Source organism: Neofelis nebulosa, chromosome 11 (genome assembly GCF_028018385.1).
Source record: "Neofelis nebulosa isolate mNeoNeb1 chromosome 11, mNeoNeb1.pri, whole genome shotgun sequence".
Classification (NCBI taxonomy): Eukaryota; Metazoa; Chordata; class Mammalia; order Carnivora; family Felidae; genus Neofelis; species Neofelis nebulosa.
This window is the reverse complement of record NC_080792.1, coordinates 21,739,650-21,759,783: the sequence shown is the minus strand read 5'-3', so window position 1 is coordinate 21,759,783 and position 20,134 is coordinate 21,739,650. Positions and strand designations below refer to the sequence as shown.

Genomic DNA, 20,134 nt, shown 5'->3' with positions numbered 1-20,134 from the left:
ATTCTGCCTTCTTTCTCTTCCTCTTCTTCTTTCGCTTACTTTGAATGCAATTTGCTCTCCTTCTAGTTCCTAAGGTAGAATCTTGCTTATTGATTTTAGATCTTTATTCTTTTGAATACAGTAAAACCTTGGTGTACGGGAATAATTTGTTTTAGAAACATGCTTCTAGTTCGAACTACTTGTATATCAAAGTGAATTTCAAGAACCATTGGCTCAATTCAGCATCAGGTACTACTTGTATTTCATGACATTGCTCATTTATCAAGTTAAAATGTATTGGAAATGTTTGCTTGTCTTGTGGAACACTCACAGAACAAGTTACTAACAATCCAAGGTTTTACTTTATATGTATTCAAATCCCGCAAATATTGATGTTACATTTTCATTTTATGTAAAATATTTTTTTTTAATTTGAGATTTCTCCTTTGATTCATGCATTATTTAAAAATGTGTTCTTTAGGGGCACCTGGATGGCACAGTGGGTTAAGCGTCTGACTTCAGCTAAGGTCATGATCTCATGGTTTGTGGGTTCGAGCCCTGTCTCAGGCTCTGTGCCGACAGCTCAGAGCCTGGAAACTGCTTCAGATTCTGTCTCCCTCTCTTTCTGCCCCTCCCCCACTCACACTGTTTCTCTCTCCCTCTCTCTCAAAAATGAATAAACATTAAAAAAAAATTAATATGTTGTTTAATATCCAAATATTTTTGTATTTTCTAGATATCTTTCTTTTATTGAGATCTAAATTCCACTGTTGTCTGAGAGAAGACATTGTATGATTTCTATTCTTTTAAATTTGTTATGGTGTGTTTTATGGCCCATGATGTGGTCTATTTTGGTAAATTCTCCATGTTAGCTTGAGAAGAATGTGTATTTTGCCGTTGTTGGATGAATTAGCCTATAAGTGGCCATTATATTCAGTTGATTGGTGGTATTAAGTTAAACTATGTTCTACCTGTTAGATCTCTCCATATCTGAAAGGGTGTTGACATATCCAGAAATAATACTGGATTCATCTGTTTCTCCTTGTAGTTCTAATGCATTTTTATTCACATATTTTGATGCTTCTTTTAGGCACATGCATATTATGCCTTCTTGAAGAATTGACCACTTTATCATTATGTAATGCCCTACTTTATCCTATATATATGTGTGCGCATGAATTCATCCATGTGATCAAGGAATATACTATTGCATATGATTCTAATTCTTGGAAGTCTGTTGAGATTTGCTTTATCACCCAATCTGTGGTCAGTTTTTATAAATATCCTCTGGGTGCTTGGGGGGGAAAAAACCAGCCTTCTGCAGTTGAGTGGAATATTCTAGTAAGTTGGTTTTGATAATCATTTTTTTGGTAATTTTGTTCTTCAAATGATAAGTAACTTTTAACTATTGAAAGTAGAGTGTTTAAAGCAACTCATTATAATTAATTTACTACCATTTTTGTTTTTTATATATATATTTTTTCTTGGTGATCACATTTATTGAAAGGGTTGGAAAAAATAAAAATACTCTTTAGCTTAAGAATTTTTGAGTTATCTGCAAATCAACTCATTTCAGGAGTGCAAGAATCCTTGGTCATTTCTTAATGTCGAAATTAACGCAGGTTTCTCTTTTGAATGTCTTCTACATTTAAAGAGGCAATCATACAAAGTCTCCTATATTCCATAACACGATAAATTCTTTGTTTCAGCCAACTCTTAATGGAGGGGCAACTAGAACAACACCATCTCCCCGGACAAAGAGCATCAGAATATTCCGTTTTGTTGATTTATATATCTCCTCATAAGTTTCCTCATCAATTTCTATGGTAGTCACAGTCTCTTCCACATCTCCCAATATCATATTTAAATGCTGATCATAAGCATGTAATCTGCCTCGAAGCTGTCATTCCTCATTTTCACATAAATTCGCTCATCCAGGCTGAGCCTGATGAGATCCAGGGGCTCCTCTACGGTGTTGGTGGTTTGTTGCTGGTCCACGTCGTCCGCCATGCTTCAAACCCCTGTTTTTTATATATTTTAAGGACATGTTATTTAGTACATATAAGTACACAGTTGTATTTTTCTGATAATCCATTAAATGAAAGACTAAAATTTTTTGTCAGATTCACTTCCTTAGGTTTGGTGTCTAGCTTTCTCCTTATTCTCCTGGATTTAATATGTGGCCACATGTTTCAAAATCATTTAATATCACCAAGGAAATACTGAGGGAAGAGAGTACAAAGCCACATATTTATTATGATAATATATAGCTAACAAGTAACTCAATTACATGCTTCATCCCTTTATTATTTAGTTATTACTATATAACAATCCACAGCAAAATGCACTATCATAAAATAAGCATCTGTTATTAATTATGGATATGTAAATCATGTGCACAATTATTAAGATTTCAGATGGGCTAACTCATGCATCTACTATCAGCTGGCTGATCATCTGTGAGCTAGTTAGCCTTGAAGATGATCAGTTTCTCTCTATGCGGCCTCTCATGTTCCAGCAGGCTTGTTCTTGTGTCAGTGGCTGAGAAAGTGGCAAAAAGAAGTTTGAAATAGTGCCATTCCATAGCTGGAATTGGCACACCATCATTTCTGTTGAATTTATTGGCCAAAGCTAGTAACAAGACCAGACTAAACAAGAGTTAGGGAAATAGACCACCCTTTGATTGGAAGAACTGCAAATTACATTGCAAAGGGTAGAAGTAGAGGTAAAGATAAAGAACTTGGGACAGTTTTGCAAACAGTTGATCACATACTCAAATCTTTGGGGACTTGAAATGTAACAGAAATGGAAATGGTCAAAATTATTTCTTTTCAGTCATGTTACATGATTCCTTCCCCTTTATTCTTACTTGTAAAATGGAATTATATCTGAATTACTTCTACAATTAAGTATAATATTAATGGAGGAAATTAGGGAGAAAAAATATGCAAACAAGAATGGAGAGGTAATCTCAAACCTACATTTCTTTTTACAAAAGGAACTCTAGGAATGATTTTCTATCTTCCTAGATAGATAATGGAATTCATTAGTTAGGATGAGATCACCTAGTACTACTTTAGGTTTAACCTGGAGTAGCTACTGTGTTTCCTGGGGACCAGACCAAACACTCAAATATATATAAAGTCCCAGAGAATGAGGTATCTAAGGCTTCTGTTTAAGAGTGAAAGAATTGGGCAGAATCCTGGCTCTTAAAGTGCCCTACGGGACTTTTGCCTTTGCTGTGACATAATCCTCCCAAGACCTTCACCTTTAAATCTCTAATTGCCTTTAAATGACTGGTTATGGCTCAGTCATCCAGGGATTTATCTAAACCCTTATTTAACCCATTTAAACTTTCAGCCAGTACAATCTTTTGGGAGTATCGAGTTTCATCTGTATTTTGAGAGTTCTCAACTCTTCAGCTCTAATTATATTCCCTTGAATGCAGTATTTGGTACTTGTGCTGTTCAAATCCATTTACAGAAAAGACTACAGTCCTATAGCTTCTGTTAGATTAAAAAAAAAAAAACTGTATGTATGTGTGACTGCTTGTCTGTCTACTGACTTTACTATTTTGTAATGTGAATTAAGATTAACATAATTTTCTATTTAAAATTCTTTATTAACCCTCCTTGTTGCCCATATTCCAATAAAATTGGTAAAATGTTCTTTTCTCAAGCTATAAAAATGCAAAATTACTTGTCACTTAGGTTTCCCCATGTTCCTTCAGCTTTGGTACATGAACATAATACAGCAAGTTACCATATTATAATTTTATTTTTATTCCTCTTTTAGGATTATTTTCAATTTTTTTCATATTAGAAATGTGCAAGAAAAAAGAAACTCATAACTTCCTCACTTCCTGTGGGAGTTAATGGCTGCTAAAGATAATAACCAGCAGAATACTATAAGGTATATTAATGTTTCTACAGTTGCCAGAATGAAACAATTTGATAGTCAAGAATATGAACTATAGAGTTTAAATGGTAAAAATTAAATAAAAATAAAAGTTTTAACAGCTGATGAAGTTGTTAGAATGGAGACGGACTGAGAGATGTTAGATGGTTGATAGATGATCGGTAGATAGAGAGATGTTTTTGTATTTTTTATATTTGTAAATAATAAAATCTAGGGATTGGCCTATTTTCAGAATTTGTCTTTCATTTCTGAGTTTTATTTCAAATATTGGTTATATTAACAAAACACCAGGGCTTCAGGTAATAGTGAAAGACTCCAGAAATAATTTACCCATGACTCTAAGACTTCGAAAGAAAGAACAATGATTCCATCTACCTCTCCTGTTGTTCTTCTCTACTATAAATTATGTTCACATGGAGGCGGGAAGTAAGTTATGATAAATTTGAGCTGGGATATCTCAGAAAACATAATTTTGCCAAGTATGTTTGATGGAAGTGCATTGGAAGATGCCTGTCCTTAAAATAAAACCTGTAGTGTGCAAGCGGTAAACATGGAAGAATTGAGAGTCTATGTGTGAGTCAGAGGGAGACCCTTCCCCACTCCCACCTCACATTAGAACTCTCCCAGATTCAGAAAACATGTGCATTACAAACCACTGACAATTTGGCACAACTCTATTACATTCCCTATTTATTAGACCAGGTAAACATATCTACAATGTTTTATACAACTCAAGATGGAAATGGCAACAATCAAGGGAAGAAGGGAATTCTAGGCTAAATTATTGCATTGCTATTTCCCATTGCCAGACTCATCTAATAGGTTGCTAACCGTTTGTGTTCTTCTGAAAATCTAAGTAATCTCTGTTAATAATGGAAGATTTGTTGTTAAAAGTCCAAATGGTTAAGCATCCTACTCTTGGCTTTGGCTCAGATCATGATCTCATGGTTTGTGGGATTGAGCCCCACGTTAGGCTCTGCGCTGATAGCATGGAGTCTGCCTGGGATTCTCTCTCTCCCACTCTCTTTGCCCCATCCCTACTTGCTCTCTCTCTCTCAAAATAAATATATAAACTCAAAAATAAGTCCAAATCTTCTCATGTATCATTTTGATGTATGCTATACTAGTATCCTGGAAAGATTAAGGCTGGGCTCTTTCCTTTTCAAAATGAAAATAGGGAGGATACATTTAGTAGTAAATCTAGAAGGAAAAACAACTGAGAAAATTATGAATACTTTATTGATTATTAATTCCAAATCCAATCTGGAACGATTGATAAGTGTTCGTGGCATTCCTTAAAAATGTGCCTTTGAAGGAAAAAGAAAAGGTCCATTTCTAAATCATTCAGAGCCATTTGTATTGATGAAATTGGTAAGGATAAGTACTAAAATTTTGAGTTCAATTGTGTGGTCATAGCTACAGGGTTGACCTTGATTAAGAATGTTAAGAATATTTTCACACAGTTTCCCACCCTAGGCCAAAACTGGGTATGTTGATGATGGAGACTTTATGTCCAAGTCTACACTGTAATGAACTCACATATTTGCAAATTCCCCTTGAGTGCAGTAGTTATGTGCAATTGATACTTGTGGTTTTAAGAAGTTCTCAGAGAAAAGAACCCATCCTTTACAACCCAAGTGCAAAATTTGCATGTACAACATCTCTATCATTTTTTCTTCCCTGAAATATGCAGGGATAAGGAGAATATAGTCAAGCGTGGCTACATTTGGCATTATTGTTGGCATAAATATAAAATATGACCTAGTGATAGTGAGAGGAATGGCAAAGGCAACACTATTTGAAAGGTGCTGATTCTCTGGATCTCGGGATCCAGTAAGATGTTTTCTTACCTCGATATTATGTGATTAATACAAACAAACAAATGGGCAAAAAATTCACTGGGAAGTAATTAACCTGTTGTAAAATAAGCCACATTCTATTTACCAATAAAACTAAGGGTAAACATAGATACCATACATGTGCACATATGTAAAAAGGTACAACCACATGCCTGTGTATATGTGTGTACATGGGTCTGTATGCAGAGAGACAGAGACAGAGAGAGATAAATATCTGAAACGGCAAAAAGAAAATTAAACTGGTAGTGACAGTATTAATTCCAATCCATCTTTAGGAATGGTTGTAGGAAGTATCTCTGTTGTGGATTTTCCCTGTTTTTTATTTTTTGGGGTTTTTTTTGGTACATCATCCACCTTTTGCACTGTGTATTAAGTGTGTCAACTCCACTAATCCTTATCATTCTGCATCTACATGTTCACCTTCATGCATTTAAGTATGTGGATTCATTCTAGGCATTTCTATCCTAAATCTTTTTGTGTAAAACTGTTTAAAGTTCATACATTATTCTCAGTGTCCTTCAAATATTCTTCTAAAGTTCTAGTTATTGATTTCCTAAATTGCCTCTCAAGCTAGAAATTCCTGTAATGAAAAAATGTAAAGATGTCCACTCTCCTCCACAATGCTAATTCTAAAAATGCTTCTCATATAGGTCTATTATTATATCATCCAGTTGACACCAGTTGCCCACCTTGTGGTCAAACCTCCTTATAATATCTTAATTCATTACTCAAGCCTCTACATGGCCAAGTTAGTTATCTGACAGCAATCTCTCTCTCTCTCTCTCTCTCTCTCTCAATCTGTCTCTTTTTCTTCCCCTTCTTCCTCCCACCTCCTCCCTCCTCTCTATTTCTATCTTTCCTTTGCCCACTGAAATTATTGAAGGACAAAGAAACTTATTTATAACAACAACAACAACAAACAACAACAAAAATCATCCTTGTTTCTAAATGCCAAGGAAACAAATGAAGAATCCAATCCATCACCACTGGGCCCCATTTTAGGCTACAATTATTGTCATTGAAAACTAATCTCACAAAGATTTGAAGAGGTTCTTTCTGAACCTGGTGTGTGTTGTGTTTGTTTTGTTTTGAGGAAAAATAACCTCATTGCTTTCAATATTATGATCAGTTAAGGGAGTATTCTACTTGGGCTCCCAAATATTCAGTTCCTAAGTAAGGATTCATACTTAATTTGTTTTGACATTAGCAGTGACTAGCATTTATTAAGCACTTACCATGGGCCATTAACTCTTCTAAGTATTTTATATGCACTATTCCACTTAGCCCCAAAATAGCCACATAAACTACAGATAAATTTGAAATCATACTTAGTTTTATTCACAAAATGTATTCATTATTCTGGCTTCCATGTCAGAGTATCTGGATTAGAAAGAGATCTCTCACTTTTGAAAAATGCTATTCCTAAATAATTCTTCCTTTCATGACATAGACAGCCATAAATCCAAGCTACCAATCAGAATTTTTCATTTCTTATAAGATGAATTCTTTTCTGGGGATCCCTGGGGGCCTTAGTTGGAGCCATTCTAATCTACCACAGAGCTTCATTATGATAACAGTGAATCTCAAAAGGAAAATGGTTGGTGTCTTTATCACTTGCTTCCCAGGAAGATCCTTGTCATTTGTGCAGATTTATCTACTTCATTCCCATGCTCATTTCTGTATAATTGAGGAAAACTGGTGTCTTTGTCAAACCATAAATAGATGCTGCTTCATATTTTCCCTAAAGCAATGGGTACCTACATACCTTAAAATTATTTATAAGAGGGATAATGCAATTGATTGTCCCATAATAGCACAAATCTGCTCTAAGGGGGTTTACTCTACAGTTCTAGACATAGAAGTGGGGAGCATAATTTTATTTTAGTTTAGTTTTAATTTTTTATGTTTATTTTTGAGAAAGAAAGAGAGAGGCAGAGAGAGAGGGAGACACAGAATCCAAAGCAGGATCCAGGCTCTGAGCTGTCAGCACAGAGCCCAATATGGGGCTCAAACCCACAAACTGAGATTAGGACCTGAGCCGAAGTCAAATGCTTAACCAACTGAGCAACCCAGGCACCCTGGGGACATCATTTTAAATACTACTTGGCTGATTCACATTCAGTGGGGACCATGGCAGTGTCTCCCAACCACTTTCAAGTTAGAGTAGACATACAAAATTATTATATTTGTATGAGAACTGGGATAAACTGGAATGGATTTGGGAATATCTATATAGTGCTTGGTGGGGAAAAAATTACATTCTTGATGTAAGATAACAATGTTAGAAAAGTCAAATAAAAGTGATAGAAAGAGAATTAACTATTGAATTTATATAAAACTTCAAAATAAAGACTTTTCATTTTTTTCTTTAATGAGAAACTTGAACTTCCTTTTATGAAAATAGATTTTTATGTTTGATTTTATGATTAAGCTGACTATAAGCATTTCCTAATCGTGATTTTTATGGTGATCTTTCTTCAAATCCTTAAGAGTCACATCAAGTAAAAAACTTTGTTCACATATAGATAATAAAAAATTTTAAAACCATTTTCCCATTTTATAGCTGCTTAAAAACTAGCCAATTGAAGTTATATTTAAAAAAATCTAAAAGCACTTCCTTTACTCTCCTTTACCAATGTAATGTTGAAATTTCTTATAGCAATGCAAATGGATTTCAAATCCAAATAAACTTTTGTAGATGAGATATTCCAAAATAAGGGAGAACATCTAATTTGCAGAAAATGCATCCATTTTTAGAATGGTCATACTGAAGCTAGATTGTATGTACTAATGAAACATGTCACAAACAGCTTGAGGAGCCCAGTCCTAAAATAACACCCTCCAGGACCTTTCTTGTGGCCTCTCTGACCCTCACCCCTGTGCAATTCACCTTGAGTTGTATGCTGTGTTCTGAATGTAAACTCTTCCAGCAGCAGCCTGGACTGGATTCTAAAGTAGATTTCCACAAGGTAGAGCATCTCCTCAGTGCTTAGCAGGCATGTGAGAGCAAGCCAGATCGGGCTCCTTGAGCCCTTGTTTGATGACTCAATTTAAGTGCCCCGAAGGCTAAAGCAATTCTGTAAATGTGGTCCCCAAAACAACAGCAGCAGCAACAGCACCTAAAAACTTACAAGAAATGTACATTCTCAGGCTCTGCTTGAGACAGAAACTCTGTATATTAACAAGCTTTCTAGGCTTTCTGATTCATGCTAAAGTTTGAGAGTCAACAGGATAAAGGGATCAATATTTCAGGGAACATCTGCAATCTATTCCCAACACAAAAGTTAGGAAGCCCCATGCAGGTTTTATTGTTGTTGCTGTTGCTGAAATAGTACATATTTCTCAACTTTTCGTATGGAAAGTGTTCAAGATTGAGGGCCATATGAAGAAGTCTATGCACTGTGTAAAAGTCATTATCTGTATTACTCACTGTAGAGCTACACTTTGAAACTTGGCTCAGTGGCCCAGAGTTTTATAGCTACACATTCCATGCCCATTTATATATGCACAATATAAGCAGAGTACCCAGGTAATATTATCCAAGAAGGACTACGAAAACCTTTATTCCAGAACTGAATATCCCAGAATTGAAAATTCTAATTTAGGATATGGCATGCCACCTCCAGAATTACTCCTTTAAGATGCAAATGTTTTTTGTGATATGGAAACTATAGCAATTATCCAGCAATACCTTAGTTTATAAGATTCATTCTGGACCCCAGAAACACTCTGAGAGAATGGAATATAGGACAAGAATGGTTGGTTTTGGGCATAGTAGGAAAGAAGATTTAAAAAAAGAAAAGGCAGAAAAGAGAAATCACAGCAAAAGACAGTGTGAAAATGAAGACGGCTCAGCATGGCATCCTAATGAGCTAAGAGGCAGCGTAAAGTCTTGGTTGTTCAGTGTATATTGAAGGGAAGAGAAGTTGAGAGAGAGAGAGAGAGAGAGAGAGAGAGAGAGAGAGAGAAATGCTTTCACCTCTGAGTTCTCTTTAACACCAGCTCTTGGTTAAATTCTTAATTTTCCCTACTATTCACAATGGTAAGAGTCAACTTGCCACCATGTGTATCACCAATTACAAATTTGTTTTCACCTCAGAGAGCCTTTGATTAAAAAAAAAGAAGAATTAGATCAAACAGCATATCCCATGAAACATTTGCTATCCCTGGAGCATCGGGAGCTCTTCATCCTGTGAAGTTGAAGGTTCAGAGCACTGCTGCCTATTTGCTTGTTATCAAGCCACAAACTTCTCTCCAGAATTCTCAAAATGAAAGGGAGAAATTTGAGTCCACAGGTGAAATGAAAACTAATGGAGAAGGTGAGGCATTCTAGTGGAGAACACATTGGAAGTTTCAGTGTTGTTTGACTTATTTACCAGAAAGCATTAGCAGGATTTCTTTGCATGTATATGGGATTTGATGCTAGGGACATTTCTTTTGGTCTCAGGCACCTTGAAAACAAAAACGTATTTCAGCTACTTTTAAAAATAAAGCGTCACCCAATAATGCATTTCCAACTTTCTGCTTCCCGTCTCCACAAGAAACCTATAGCCACCACTACCAAGGCCATCATCACTGCCACTAAACGATGGTAGCCAACCAACTGTGTACAGCACTATCGGGAGTGACAAGTCAGTAAAACCAGGTCTGAACAACATCAGTTTTAAGTCTCCACTGGCTTGGGCACAGTTTTCATCAAACAAAACATATAAGAAGATGTGAATAAGATCAAAATGGAACTACAAAAAGTGACCTATGAATGAAACCTTATTCCCTGAAACAGATGCGGCTCATGAGTTACCGGAGCCACACCAAACACACTTACATGGTCACTCGTACTGAGAATTCCTTTTCCATCAAGTCTGCAGATGCCCTGGGCAAATGATATTTGAGAAGGAACCAAGAAAGGGATGAAAGAACAGTAGAAAACATTTCTCAGTTCTGCTTCCACAAGGCTGGCTGGCTGATCATGTACCTTTTTACCTTCAGGCTAACGGTATCTCAACACCACCAGCAAGAGAGCAATTTCTTCTAAAAGCTCCCTTACAAGTCTTGACATTCAATCTGCTTCACTGGCAGATCGAATCGTGTGTTCTCTGATCTGTGGTGTGGAATACATGCATAGGCTTAGACCAAAGTTCCAGGGTTGAGTGGGCAGAGAGTGTCTCTCCACTGGCTTCACGTCATGCCCACAACTAGCTCTTTCGTAGGATAACCTAAGCCCTGATTTCATAGTTAGTTTCTCTTTGGGTCTAGGTGATTTTGCTGGGTGGCCTTTCCCATCTGCTGGTCTCTAAGGGTTTACTGTGCTCGGAATATTCCAACATTCAGTCTCCACCACCCCCACCTCCCTCAAAAAGTTGTGTCAAGGTCTTAATCCTTTTCTTCCCACAGTCCTCTTGGTTTATTGTGAAAACTCACCTACCCTCTTTCCCAGCAGCCTTTGAGCTCCACACACCAAGGTATAAGGAGGGGATAGTCCCTAGTCATCAGGAAAAAAATGATCTGGTACCTTTTCCTCCAAAACCTGGGCTCATCTCAATACTGAAATGAAACTTGAGAGTTTTTTCCAAGTGAAAATAATAATTCCTTCAATGTGTTGATATCACCAACACAGAAACAAATGGTCTGGAAACTGTCAAATGGAAACTCAGTAGCTAAATTCTAGTGAAAACAGGCTTACCTTTCTAAGCACCTGATGACTAAGTGCTAGGTCTCTCTCTCTCTCTCTCTCTCTCTCTCTCTCTCACACACACACACACACACACACACACACGCATACACGCGCGTGCGCGCAAAATGGGAGACAGAGCTGATTAGGGAGAGGAAAATATTTTGAGCACTGCTGAATTAAAATTCTTGAGTTAAAATACTCAAGGCTAGGTTAGGGCGCCTGGATGGCTCAATCAACTGAGTGCCAGACTTTGGCTCAGGTCATGATCTCACAGTTAGTGAGTTCAAGCCCCACATAGGACTAGCCACTTATCAGCACAGAACGAGCTTCAGATCTTCTGTCTCCTCAATTTCTCTGTCCCTCCCCTATTCATGCTCTCTCGTTCTCTCTCAAAAACAAATAGCATTAAAAAATAATAACAAATAAAATACTAAGGCTAGATTAAATTTTCAGGCTTTTTTAATAGGCAAAAGGCACATAGGTCACCTCTATTCAAAGGATTCTTTTGATACTCTCTATTTGCTTACACCAAATATCATACAACACATTGGTGGGCAAACTGCTTCTGCTCTCTGCATTTCTCATATGTTTTCAACTCTGTTTGTGGATTGAAATTTTCTCCACATGTATAATATAAACTAGACCTCCCCCAGTCTGTGAGTCAGACCCTTGAGGAGTTCTTGCCTCCTATTAGGCCATCTGATTCAAGAGCATGTAGCTTCCAGACCCTTCTTCAGGCTTGTCCTATGATGGCAGTGATTGTGGTGATGACTTCCGATAGTAACTTCATTACCGCCTTTGAGGAGAAAAGAATGGACAGGCCATTCTTCAGCTGCAGCGGTAAACACTAATCTGGCACAGATTTTGCATATAGATTTGTCATCAGGACTTTGCAAACATTTTATAACTTCAATTGTTTCAATACCATAAAAGTCATTTTTTTTTCAGAAGCATTCACACAGATCACTGTCAGACCTGCTTGAGGACAAAAGTTTATCATTGCTTTTTATTGCTATCATCTTCCCAAGAGAAACAAATTTATTACTAAATGTGCTAGAAATATTAGGGATCTTCAGGCCTTAAGGGCAATTTAAATAACGTTTACTGAAAAACTCCACATCAATATTTTTCTTATTAATTGGGAATCAATTATTAATATATTTCATAGTGATAGCATTTTCTTTGTGGCTATTTTTTTTCTATCTGGAACACTTTTCCACTATATATATCTTCTCTAACCTACCCTCCTCTTTAACTTCCTTGCTCAAATGTCACCTTTTAATAAAGTCCAAACTGACCACACCATGAAAATTTACCTGGTACCCAGAATTCCCAATCTGCCTTACCTTGATGTATTTTCCCCAAAACCCTTGTTATCTTTTAATATAGCCAACAGTACACTTACTTAATAAGTTTGATGATTATTGTCTGCCTCTATGTTCTGAAATGAATGCTCTGTGAAGGCAGGGATTAGGGGAGCTTTGTTCAGTAATGGATCCCCACTTAATAGTACTGTGCTTGGCATATGGCACTCAATAAGAATGCGTTGTGTGAATGAATGCGTGCATGAACAAATAAATAAACAAGCAAACTAAAACCAAAAAAGAATGGTGACAGGTTACTGCTTTTTTGAAAGAGTTTGGTTGGATGGTAAATAATCTGCTGAAATAGTAAGATATGATTTCACAAGAAAAAGAAATTCAAGCTGTGAAATGAAGCTACCTTTTACTTTTACAACTTGTATGTCACCATTTAAAAGTAAAAAGTGATCATTAATAGTATAATATACATTTGCCTTATTGGTGGCCTTTTTGACATATAAAAATTGTATACATTTAAGGTATACAACTTGATATTTTGGTATATGTATACATTGGGAAAAGACCGGTACAATCAAGCTAAATAACATATCTGTCACCTTCACATGGTATATGGAGAAGATTCCATTTAAGATCCATTGGAAATCTATAATCAACATATTTCCATAAAGATTTCAAGTATCTGACAACATCATTAACTACTCTCACTCATCATGCTGTATATTAGATCTCTATAACTTACTCATCTTGTGTAAATGATACTTCGTAACTTTTGACCTATAATTTTGAGTCTCTTTTTGTGCTCACATTTTAATATAAAGTCCAACATTTTATTTTTTTTAATATTTTTAAGTTTATTTATTTTGAGAGAGACAGAGAGAGAGGGAGAGAGGGAGAGAGGGAGAGAGAGAGCAAGCACACAAGGAGGGGAAAGGCAGAGAGAGAGGAAGAGAGAGAATCCCAAGCAGACTCCACATTGTCAGTGCAGAGCCGATGTGAAACGCGAACTCACTAAGCATGAGATCATGCATGACCTGAGCCAAAATCAAGAGTTGGATGCTTAACTGACTGAGCCACCCAGGTGCCCAACATTTTAAATGTTTAAAAGTCCAACATGTTTAAATGTTTCTGTTTGCTGGGTCCAGGAAAGATATTCTTGGCCTTCATGACACTTGACTCACAAAAGGAGTGACTGTGTGTGTGTGTGTGTGTGTGTGTGTGTGTGTGTCTGTGTGTGTGTGTTTTAAGTAATAAGTGTTACTACTAATTAGGATCTTTGTATCCTGTGTTCTGAGACTCCCTTTCTTCTAACAGTTACCGATCTTGATTCACTTAAATGAACATACATGGTTATTTAACTCTATGCTATAATTTTAAATTTTCTTAGCTTTCTAGATTTGCCAAGGTGATTATAAATTATTTTGTTAATTATTTTTATTCAATTTCCCACCTAGATATGGGGCATGGGTAGCATGGAGGATAGCCTGTCTGGTTTTCAACAGCCTGAGCAGCATAAGTCAAAGCCACAAGCCTGTACATGGTCCCCACAGCCACACTATCTCTAGTTAGAAGTGACTATTTCTCTCAAATTGTTGTTTTAATCTACTATTATATCTGGGTTATCCTATCCTTATTTTTCAAAGCTTTATTTTTTGTAGATGGGGAGGAATTTATATGCTCAAGTAGTCAACTTTTACATGTGAAGAATAGCCTTAGTGTTCAGTGAATGAAACTGTCATATCTTTTTTATTTTACCAATGCTACAAATCTGGTGACTTTACCTGGCTTTTACAGGTTTTAATTTCTGGGTAGGCAATGTATTTTAAATTCATTATTACATAACACTAACATAATACTTTTAATATAAAAGTGATGAAACTAACAATAAGTATAGCATTTTTATTTTTTTTAATGCTTATTTAAGAGAGACAGAGCATGAGCAGGGGAGGGTCAGAGAGAGAGGGAGACACAGAATCCCAAGCAGGCTCCAGGCTTAAGCTGTCAGCACAGAGCCCAACATGGGGCTCGAAACCATGAGCGAGATCATGACCTGAGCTGAGGCAGACACTCAACCTACTGAGCCACCCAGGTGCCCCCAGTATAACATTTTTAAAAGATTTGTATATATCTTCTGTGTGTGTTACCCTAGGTGTTGCACAAATTTTAGTGTATGACTTATGGAACGACATGTAGCATTTTAGTAAATACTGCCAGAAACTCACATAGGAGTTTCTTTTAGGACCTTTTATAATACTTGTCCTTTTAGAGTATCATAGTGGGCAAACAGCCTTTACAGATTCCATCTGTTTCCTTTATCTACAGATCTAATAATTACTGCTTGGTCACTTGAAATCTGAAGTCTGTTTCTCTCCCTTTTATATTACCCTCAGATACTTTCAAAAGCATTTGGCCAGGAAAATAAAAATTCTTCTTGAATTGAAGTATACCCTGAAAAGCTCTAGTTTTAATTACTGGAAAATAATATTAAAAATCAAAATTTGAGTGATAGGGGTTCACTTCATATTGTTTCACCTGAACAGAGGTAGGAAATCAATTGCTATTATTCTCATCTAACTATTGTATCCTTCAGTAAGAAAAAGAAATCCTCTCTCAGGAATACATCGGAAAATACAAAGACATGACATTTTAGACAGCATCAGCATACTCTTAGTAGAGAAAAGAAATAAAAGGGAGAGTAAGTGTATTCAGTTCTTTGAAATACCTACATCTTCCATTAAGTTTTCACTTTGCCACAAAATATAGACTAGGATGCATATGTTAGTGTGTATGTGTGATTTAGAACACATATCAATTGTAAAATCAGTCCATTTTACACACACACACACACACACACACACACACACCCAATACTTCAACCAATTAAGGAAATGGTAAATTTCAGAATTTTGGTATAAAGGCTAGTTTAGGGAAATTTCAAAGTGACAACCATAGCGTCTTTGATAACTTTAGTTTTTATGTAACAGTCTGAGTCTTCAAGGATTAAAATATGTCATATTGGTTTTGCATTCAGTGACAAATGCCCCTTCAATAATCAAATGCAGATAATCTGGAAAAATTAAGAGTCCTCCAAAAAAATTAAATTACCAATGGAAATGTTATTGTTTTATTCTAGAAGCCTGAGTTAAGGAAATCTTCAAATCAATAAGAAACAAATTTTTCAAATTTGTTAAATACATATATTTTTAATATTCATTTTAATGTCAATTTCCAAAAGTTTGGAACCAGAACTTTTCAACATAAATTTCCATTGTATTTACCAAAGAAGTGGTTTGACAGTGGAGTCTCTCACTTAGGGCTCAAATACAATTAAAGTTACACCTAAACTTTGGTTTCCTTCCTTACATTTAAAAAAAACTTTTTTAATGTTTATTTTATTTTTGACAGAGAGAGACAGAGCATGAGCGGGGGAGAGGCAGAGAGAGAGGGAGACACAGAATCTGAAACAGGCTCCAGGCTCTGAGCTGTCGGCACAGGGCCCGACACGGGGCTTGAACTCACAAACCACGAGATCATGACCTGAGCCAAAGCCCCACGCTCAAACAACTGAGCCACCCAGGCGCCCCCCCTTCCTAACACTTTAATCTTAGGGATGGGTGGAAAAAGCGTTAAAGTCAGGCATCATCTATATTCTAAGCACGCTGTCATAGTATGTATACTAACCAATTCAAAGTGACTGTCAATTTCCAGACTAGCTATTCAGAAATTAAATTTCATTTGGAGTGTAAAGTTATAGTGAAAAACAAAATTACTGGTTTAAAACACAGTTTAATTTCTTGACTCCATTCAAGTTGACTGATTGGAATCTATCTAAAATAAAGGTAACAATCCTTCAAAAATTTGCTTAGTCACCTTTATACATGTATTCATTCAGAACAGTAGTATTTTTGCATTTAAAAAAAAAAGTTAAAGAAGGTTTTACACTTTTGCTGGAACAAGTTTTGGCCATTAGTGCATTAAAAAAAATTAATAATTCCACTTAAAAAAGAATTACCTTTCCTAAAACATACGTTCTTCCTCAGCTAAAAGCAAAATGAAAGAAAACAAAGAGAGAGAGAAAAGCTAGCCAGGTTTTTCTCCCTGCCTTTGTCTGCCAGCAATTGTACGCAAGGTTCCACAAACCCCAGGAGAGGGAGGAGAAGGAGAAGGCTTCGATTTAATATTATTCCCTGTTTTTTACCTCCCCAGAAAGTCCTGGACTGTTATCTGGGCAGCTCAATGCTATAAAATCTGCTGAGGCCCCCAAACTATACTCTACCTGTTCCTGCCTTGTTACCACATTGTGGACAGCTGACTACTTTCTCTAGACTAGACTTGAATTTTAGGATATTTAATGTCAGCAATGTGGCAGCAGTTTCAAGATACCAAGGGACCCAGAGACCAGTTAAATTGCTATTCTACTGGCCCTATATTCTCTACAAATACATAACAAAACATTTAGATAATCTTAATATCACTCCACCTATCTACAGAACTTGACAAAGTTATTTCCTCCTTCTTCAAACACTTCTCATGGTTTTTATGATACCCATTCACTCGGTTCTTCTTCAAGCTCTGCTGGTTTTCCTCATCTTCTCAAACTATAAAATTTTGAGTGCCCCAGGTTCATTATAAATTCATTCCTTAGGTAATCTAATAAATCCATGGCTGCAAAGCCTATCTATATGCAGTGACATAAATTTGCATTTGCAGTCCTAATGCTTCCTTTGAACCTCAGGCACCAGATCATTAAATAGCACCAACATCTCCATTTGGATGTCCAACAGCCACCTGGGCCTCAATAAGCTCAAATTTGAACTCCAGATCTCAACCATCAGCACACTTTGCCATAGCCCCTGGAACACCCCCAAGGAATTCCTGTTCTTAGGAAAGGACTTCTTGTTCTTGGGAAATGAAACTTCTTTCTTCCAGTTACTCAAGCCAAAGACACTGATTTCATCATTGACTCCTCTATTTCTCCCATGACTCAATCTACCAGCAAATCTTACCAGCTCTACCTTCAAAATACACTGAAATCTTTACCACTTGTCACTACATCTTTCCCTACCTGAGTAGTCCAAATCACCACTATCTTAAAAGCTTCCTAGTTTGTCTCCCTTTATCCACCCCTGCCCTCCCTCCATTCTAAACACATGCTAGATCACAACACTCCTCTGACCAAAAAGCATTTCAGTCAGCATCAAAGCCAAAAACTTTACAAGATCCTGCGTGATTTTTCCCTCCTTAACTTCTGACTTCATCTTCCACAACTCTCCTGATTCACTCTATTCCAATCGGACTGGTAAGGCAAATACCCTTCCATGCCAGAGCCATTTACTTCCTGTTTTCTTTCCGGGGGGGGGGGGGGAGGAAATCATGTCCCTACATGTGTAACTGACTCCTTCACTTCCTTCAGATCTCAACTTCAAATTCATCCTTTCAGAGAAGTCCCCCTGACTACTATATCTAGAAATTCTCCCCAGAACACTCTCCCTTTACCAACTTTTTCCCCATAGCCCTTATCACCATCTTGGCATATTTATATTCATATTTGCCTTACTGACTTTCTCTATCCCATCCCACCACTAGACTATAAAGTCTATAAAAACAGCACCTTTATTCAGGGTTGTATCCTCACACCTACAATAATGCCTGGCAGGTGGTAGATGTTTTTCACAAGTCTGAGCCAGAGGAAGATTGATTGTGAAGTTAATGGAGCATAACCTTCACTCCCCTCACTTGACGTGGATCCCTTGCAAGTACTGGGAATTGTTGGAAAGTGTTCAGTATTCTAGGTGCTGAGAGGGAGGCCAGGTGAGAATAATGAAATTACGTAGCATGAGTGGAAAAGGGCCTGAAGGAGGGTCAGATGAGACTTCAGTCTCTAAGCCTTCAGTGGGTGGTCATGATTTCCTCTCTCATTCTAAGTAAACAATTATTCTTTTCCCAAATTGTGTTTACATCATTTTGCATCCTCTTTCCTTAACTGAATCCCTCCGAATTATATAAAAGCCCCACAAAACCATCATCTGCCAAAATAGATCACCCAGCTTTTCAGCAAGCAGAGAGAAGAGGAGTTTGTTTGCATTCAAGTACCCTCTTCGCAGGAGGATCCCAGACCCCATATGACCACTCTCAGGTCAGAAATTACTTATCCTAGCAGCATTTCCATGGCAAAGTAGATTTAATTGGCAGGTCTTTCTCTCTTCTTTAGCACCAACATTAAAGAGTAAATTAGTATGCATCTTATACAAAATTTCCTCTAGGAAATTATAAATATTGCACGTATCTTTGGTTGCAGTAATGTGAATCACTTATGCAAGTCATGCAAGTCATGGTAGAACTTGTAGAACTTAAAAAAGGAGTGAACAGTCACAATTTTTATTTTCATATTTTTCCAAGAAGATAGAGAAAGTAAATAATTAGAATATATACAAGTATTAAAGGAATCTTCAGGCCCATAAAGGAAAATGTATCCAAATATATTTTCTTTAAATTATGGACTTGCCAGAATTATCTACATTTTATTGTTTGTATGTATATTTCAAACATTTCTAACCTTTGTTTTCTAAGTCATAAATTCTGCTTTGCTTTCCTTTGGCTGTCCATAGGTCTCTGTGATTATTGTTTATTATGGTGAACATTAATGGTTTGTTCCTCTATTTTCATTCTTTCATTACTACTAATGAAATCATGTAAGGCTAGACATTTGATTTCAAATAATATTTTGTGTTCCATAAGTTTTGACATGTAGGTTTTCTTTAGATGGAGTTTTTGTTTTGTTTTAAACATACCTTGAAGTTCAAGTCAGTAGGCTTTGGGGTTATTTTTGACGAAAGAGTGACATGTAAGTATTTTTCTCCTACACTTTCATGAGCACTGTGTGCAAAAGGTCTAAGAAGCAAAGTCACCAGTAGGAATGAATATGCTCAATGTGGAGACATAGGACTTTGATGAAGAGAACCAGAGATCCCTGAAGAAAAGGCTGATTCTAGAGGAGAACACAATGAGCCCAGGACATATTGTGCCAGAAAGAGAGGAAGGGAGAAAAAAAAAAAAAAAGATGGAGGCATGTCCCAAAGTGACAAGAGCCAGTTTAATAACGGGGTTCCTACTGTCCAAATCTGGGACAATTTGAGGACCCAGTTAATGTGCAATAATTGATTAAAGATATTTTTAAAAATTGGAATCCTTGACTTCATTTACAGCAGGTAAGTAAATGAATGAGGAGGAACAAATAGACGGCCTTGCTTATAGTAGAATGCCAATTACTGACTGGTAAATACAAAGAGAATACTAGAAATGGAAAATCTTCATTTTGTAGCCATCATAGTAAAGATTAGTTATGAGATGACTCATCAATTTATGCTAAGTGTAGGGGGGAATTC

General features: G+C 36.6%; 1 long non-coding RNA gene and 1 pseudogene across 1 annotated transcript in view; both read right to left on the bottom strand.

Moving 5' to 3' along the window:
- Window positions 1-20,134, bottom strand: part of LOC131490059 (uncharacterized) — a 407,583-nt gene that overhangs the window by 43,344 nt on the left and 344,105 nt on the right. The window lies entirely within an intron of this gene.
- On the bottom strand, window positions 1,457-1,994 carry LOC131490058 (U6 snRNA-associated Sm-like protein LSm3; annotated as a pseudogene).